At 37.2% G+C, this 6,609-nt stretch overlaps 1 pseudogene; it reads left to right on the forward strand.

The window, feature by feature from the left end:
* Positions 1–3,807: 3,807 nt before the first annotated feature.
* Positions 3,808–4,203, forward strand: LOC132666483 (high mobility group protein B1 pseudogene; annotated as a pseudogene).
* Positions 4,204–6,609: the final 2,406 nt, after the last annotated feature.

Here is a 6,609-nt window from a genome sequence, read left to right on the forward strand (position 1 = left end):
AAATAATGGAATACATAGATATAAATTTAACAATACATGTGAAATATTTGCTTGCCAGAATCTACAAAATGATGATAAAGTGTTTAAGATCTAAGTAAATGAGAAAACATTTTGTGATTATGAATTTGAAGACTTGACAGAGTAAAGATGTCAAGTCTCAACAAACTGATATACAGACTTAATCAATTCCTATCATACTCTCAGCAAATTTTTTTTGTAAATATAGACAAGATTATTCCAAATTTATATGGAAATGTATAGATCTCAGAATGACTAAAATAATGTTGACAGAATAAAGAATAAACTGGGAGGAAATCAGTCTATCTGATTTCCAGGTTTATTATACAGTTTCAGTATTCAGGCCATGCAAATCGTAGAGGTTTTGATACATAGATTACCGGAACAGAATAGAGAGTTTGGTAATGGATCTATATAAACCTGCCTGACTTTGACAAAAATGCAAAAAAACAATTCAATGTCACCTTTCCACAAAGGTTGATGGATCTCCCACCTCATACAAAAAGTAACTCAAAATAAATCATGAACTTCAACATAAAACTATAAATCTTTTAGAAGAAAATTAAGAGAAAATATTCCGGCTTCCAGGCTAGGCCAAAAGTTCTTAGATTTGACACCAAAAAGCATAATCCATAAGAGGAAAATAAAGCAAATCTTTTGCTCTATGATAGACCGTTTTAAGAGCTTCAGAGACAAGACAGACTGAAGAAAACATTTGCAAATCACAAAGGATTAGTATCTAAAATGTACACAGAACTTTCAACACTCAATAGGAAGAAAAATAAGCAATCCAAAATGCAAAAAAGTCACAGATATTTCATTGAAAAAATACACAAAAACAAACACGTGAAAAGATATGTTCAATATTACAAGCTACTTGAGTTCCTTCACTTGACATCTGAAATACTAAAAACTTAAGTTTAAGAATATGTTTTGGTGATCCACATGTAGCCTTTCCCACTTGAGCTAGAGCTACTGTAGTATTATCTTGAGGAGATGAGCAACGCTTTTTTGCCTCCTACTTTCTTCTTTGGGTTTGAGATCTGGAGGAAGTTGAGAGAAATATCAAGCTCCAACATGCAGAATTTGGTCAATTGTTTCCTCTAAAATACTGTTTTGCATCAGAGCTAACTATATCTAATTCATTTTGCCTGTAACTCATTTTGCCTGAATCTAGGTTTCACTTGTCCAGGATTCTCTAAAGTATTTAGTCTAAACACTTATATGAATATGTGTCAATTTACGAGAAACCTGGAGCTATTTTGCCATGTAGATGTTTTCAGGAACCATGTGTGACAATCTTTCCACAACCCATAACCCACATGCAGAAGAATCATCTATCTAAGCAGAAGGATACCAGAATCCTAACTTGCCAAAAAGCCTTTTGACTTGCTTCCATGTTTGTGTGTGTACAGGGGGAGAAGCCTGAGCGAAATGAGAAGAAAGGTTATGTAAATGATTAAACAAACACAATACCTGTTTTTCCTTTTACCCAGATAACCAAAACACAGAAGAGATCAGATTAAAAGGAAAAGATGCCCACCCCATTATGGATATAAAGCAGGAAGAAGGCATAAACATGCCCCTGCCTTCCTCGTTCTCATACTGCCACCTAACACAGGGACACTTTGCCATGCTTTGGCTACTCTGAAGGGACAAAGGGAAGACAAGGAGAATATCCTGTAAACATAAACCAGAGAGGCAATAACTCTGAAAATAAAGTGAATGTGGCTGGAGATGAAGTATCAGTCTCTAATAGTGTCAATAAGGTTCATGAGACTTCCTTTATATTACAATTGCCATCCAAAGAAATAGTATCCCATGGACCAGATAAGACCAGCTCTAAATGGCTACTTTGTACAAGAGAAGGAATAATCATGACAAAGGTAATAAAGATCCGGCCCCTCACTAGTTTTTCTGTTCAGCCAAGTAAGCTCTGAAGTGTCTGTTGTAATTCAAAGAAAGGAGAGTCTTCCAAAGTTAATAATTATCAACTAATTAGCAGCACTGAATGGTGTCTGGGCATGTGTGTATGTGTTTGTGCAATCAAAATGTATAATGAGAGATTTCTTGATTTCACAAATTGTGGAAAATTTTATACTTCTTTTTTTTTTTAATTTTTTTTAACGTTTATTTATTTTTGAGACAGAGAGAGACACAGCATGAACAGGGGAGGGGCAGAGAGAGGGAGACACAGAATTGGAAGCAAGCTCCAGGCTCTGAGCCATCAGCCTAGAGCCCGACGCGGGGCTCGAACTCACGGACCGCGAGATCGTGACCTGAGTTGAAGTCGGACGCTTAACCGACTGAGCCACCCAGGCGCCCCGAAAATTTTATACTTCTTATGAGTACTTATTTTCTTCTTTTCTTTCAATATTTAAAGTAGATGGATGTGGAAACCAACAGAGAATAAGAAGACCTTTTCGGAAATGAGTTAACATATCATTATCATCTCTGCCAATTAGCATTTATCGAGCAACTGGGCACTTGGAACTTCAAGAATCTCCACAGAGACTCCATAGTGAGACAGGTTTCTATGTTTTATAGTCATCTATTTGAGGACAAGATTAATCTGCAAATGCATTACATCATGTGGAATTATTCTTGGGTTTGTTTTTCTAAGGGAAATTATTTTTTAAGCAAGTTAATCTATGTTATCTCATTCAAATATTCATGATTGGAAATTTATTTGTTTCAATAAATATGATTTTACATATTGGAAGGAAGGAAGTTGGAAGGAGTTTACCTTGTAAATTGTTGCTATAAGCTTTGGGAGAGCTATAAACCAATTCTTACCCATGGTGACATATATCTACATGTTGAATTATTCTTTTCAATCTGATATCATTGAGAGTAAACAGCTGGTCCACTCCAGGGGACAATTTTCCATGTTAAATGTCATTGAACATGAAATTCACTCTGATGCTATCAAAATCTTCTTTTTTGTAGCAGCTCTAATCTGGTATCACTTTTCTATAACTTTTGTAATAGAATTAACCAAAAGCTAATAGTATTGTCTGTCCTCGTCTCCATTTTTAAAAACTAATGTTCGTAATTCCTCTTGGAGTCTGACACTTAGACCAAAAAAATAGCTCTCATATATGCATACACAAACAGGGCCATTTTGAAGTTTTAGAGAAGTAAATAACAATTTATAAATGTGTTGGGAGTCACAAATTTACTCTCTCAGCAAGTCAGATATGGAGAAGAAATTGATTTCTTCGTATAATTTACTTACCTTCAAAAAGAGACCCTACTGGCTGCTGATGAGCTGCTTAGTCCCAGCTGCTGATTCTCACAGTCCCTTTACATAATGATTTTTCTTTGAGATAATTGTTCAGTGTTGCTGTTATTGTTGCCTCAACATTTGCTCCTCTCTGAGGTTGTATTTGGTGGGACACATGATGCTTTGACAGAACAGTTAAGAAGGCAAGGCTCCAGGGGTGCCTGGGTGGCTCAGTCAGTTAAGTGTCCGACTTCAGCTCAGGTCATGATCTCACAGTCTGTGAGTTCGAGCCCCCCATTGGGCTCTGTGCTGACAGCTCAGAACCTGGAGCCTGCTTCAGATTCTGTGTCTCCCTCTCTCTCTGCCCCTCCCCTGCTCATGCCCTTTCTCTGTCTCAAAAATAAATAAAAACTTTTTTAAAAAATTAAAAAAAAAAAGAAGGCAGAGCAACATAGAGGCAATGCTGGGGCGAGAGAGCCAGAAAGGCACTGGGTGACTCTGTGCCTCACTGAGGAAAATAATTAAACCTGGGCAAAGGGGATCCTAAGAAACCGAGAGGCAAAATGTCATCGTATTCATTCTTTGTGCTAGCTTGCCGAGAGGAGCGCAAGAAGCACCCAGATGCTTCAGTCACCTTCTCAGAGTTTTCTCTTAAGTGCTCAGAGAGGTGGAAGACCATGTCTGCTAAAGAGAAAGGAAAACTTGGAGACATGGCAAAGGTGGACAAGGCCCTTTATGAAAGAGAAATGAAAGCTAATATCCCCGCTAAAGGGGAAACAAAAAAGAAGTTGCAGGATTCCAATGCACCCAAGGGTCCTCCTTTGGCCTTTTTCTTGTTTTGTTTTGAGTATTTCTCCCAAATCAAAGAAGAACATCCCAGCCTATCCATTGGTAATGTTGCAAAGAAACTGGGAGAGACATGGAATAATACGGCCACAGATGACAAGCAGTCCCACTAAAAGAAGGCTGCTAAGCTGAAGGAAAAATCTGAAAAGGATATTGCTGCATACTGGACTAAAGGAAAGCCTGATGCAGCAAAAAAGGGAGTGTCAAGCTGAAAAAAGCAAGAAAAAGAAGGAAGAGGAGGAAGACAGGGAAGATGAAGAGTATGAGGAGGAAGATGAAGAGAATGATGATGAATAAGTTAGTTCTAGCAGTTTTATTTCTTGTCTATAAAGCATTTAAGCCCCCCTGTACACAGTTCCTTTTAAAGAAAAACATTGAATGTAAGGCTGTGTAATATTTGTTTTTAAACTGTATGGCATCTTTTTTTTGTATAGTTAATACACTCCTAAATGTGTCTTTAGATAGCCCTGTGTTGGTGGTACTTTCAATAGCCACTAACCTTGCCTGGTGCAATGTGGGGGTGTAAATTGGCATGGAAATTTAAAGCAGGTTCTTGCTGGTTCACAGCACAAATTAGTTACGTATGGGGATGGTAGTTTTTTCATCTTCAGTTGTCTCTGGTACAGTTTATACAAAATAATTGTTGCTCTGTTAACTGAATACCAGTCTGTAATTGCAAAAAAAAAAAAAAAAAAAAAAAAGTTGCAGCTGTTTTGTTGACATTCTGAACACTTCTAAGTAAATACATTGTTTTTATTTTAAAAAAGGGCAGAGAAATGTGGTCAGGCAGGATGATGTTGCACTCCAGACAGTTCCCTATACAGCACTGATGCTGAGTTAGGAGCTGGTAGACTTACTAGGAAGCCTGTCCAGGCAGAGAGAAATGACCTTATAATAAGCACTGTGTGCACAGCATCTAATTGTGGAGTTAGATACAGGCTAAGGAAACTAACTGAGAAGGTTTTCATTTCTAAGCTCTGATCCAGCTGAGAAAGACTACAACTCTGACCACAAATGCCAGCAGCAGACAACATCATGATGCCCAGGAAAGGGACCAGGCTAGCCACAGCCCAAACTTATCAAACCAGCCATTTTGTAATTTGGTCGGAGGATTCAGAGAACACCTTGAGGTAATGATGATTCATTTATTTTGCCATTATGAGATCAGATGTTCACAATGCTCCCTGAGAGGAGCCAGAGAGAAAATAAAATATGAGAGGAGTTGAGAAATTATCTTCCAGAAAGATTGAACATTACCTAAAATGTCTGTTTATATTCTCAAGTTGGACTTGGTTATGAAATGAAAAGGACGGAATGCTGTATTTCCCCCACCACTCAACAGGTTCCTCTACTTATCAAATCTGGTGCCCAGGCTACATGCACTATAAATGCAGCCTCAAATAAAACAAATAACCCTCAGCATAGGGTTCCCAACAGAAATAAATGCAGAAGATAATGACAGGCAAAATCATATTTCATTTATGGCTGGCCTTTAATTTTGAATCTCAATAACTCAGGCACTCAAGTGAGCTGGGATAAACCTTGCCTAGTATTCTGCCTAAGCTAAATCAGAGAAATGATCTGTAAGAAAAAGGTCAGCTCTATTTCACCTATATGAAAATGGTTATTTGTTAATCTGACTCACTTTTATAGCAAAAGGAAGAACAAAAATATATAAATTTTAAAAAAGATTAATACAAATAAAAACCTACACTGGAACATAAGTACAAATGGATAATAAAGGTAAGGAAACAGGACAAATGGGAAAGCACAGGCCTGTTACTTAGAGTGACATCGGCCTAAACTGATCTGTCCACGCCTTCTAGGACAACCACATTAGTCCTGAACTTGGTTATTCTTCAGAAGAGAAAGTATTCTATAGGAGCCAAAAGCAGTCTCCCCAAAATGTGCTACTTTGGCATTTCGATTATGTTAAACACAAGTTCCTTAAGAAACAGGCAGTGCAAGGACCCTCAGACCCTCTTAGGTCCTCCTGAAATCAGGAAATAAATATCCCATATGAAACCTACTCTCCTTGTACTAAGAAGTAAAAAGTCATCCTTATCACTAAAGATAGCAACTTTAAAGTTGAAAGAATGACAGAAGCAAAACAGTTACTTTTCTCTAATCACTGCCTCAGCCCAAATTCCACTTAGAATTCCTCACTAATTAAAGTTTCCAAACATCTGTTTTCTTTATCCTGTCAATTCTCACAAATTTATTGTCTTTTTGTCTAAAAAGTATGAAAACAGTCTGCCTTGGTCATTTCTTTAAATCTCAATTTCATTATTGGGCTTCTGTGTACATGTAATAAGTTTTGTGGGCTTTTTAATCCTATTTATCTGTCTCATGTAAATTTAATTCTTTGTCCAGCTGGAAGAACTTGAAGCATAGAGGAAGAATTTTTCCTTCCCTATAATACAAAGAGAGAAATATTATGCTTCAACTTTTCTGTTCTATTTTACAACCATAAGGTAGAGAGAAGTTGCTGGAACACATGTGTTTAATTCCTTGGAAAA

The sequence above is a fragment of the Panthera onca genome, chromosome B2 (assembly GCF_046562875.1).
Source record: "Panthera onca isolate mPanOnc1 chromosome B2, mPanOnc1 haplotype 2, whole genome shotgun sequence".
In the NCBI taxonomy this organism is placed as follows: Eukaryota; Metazoa; Chordata; class Mammalia; order Carnivora; family Felidae; genus Panthera; species Panthera onca.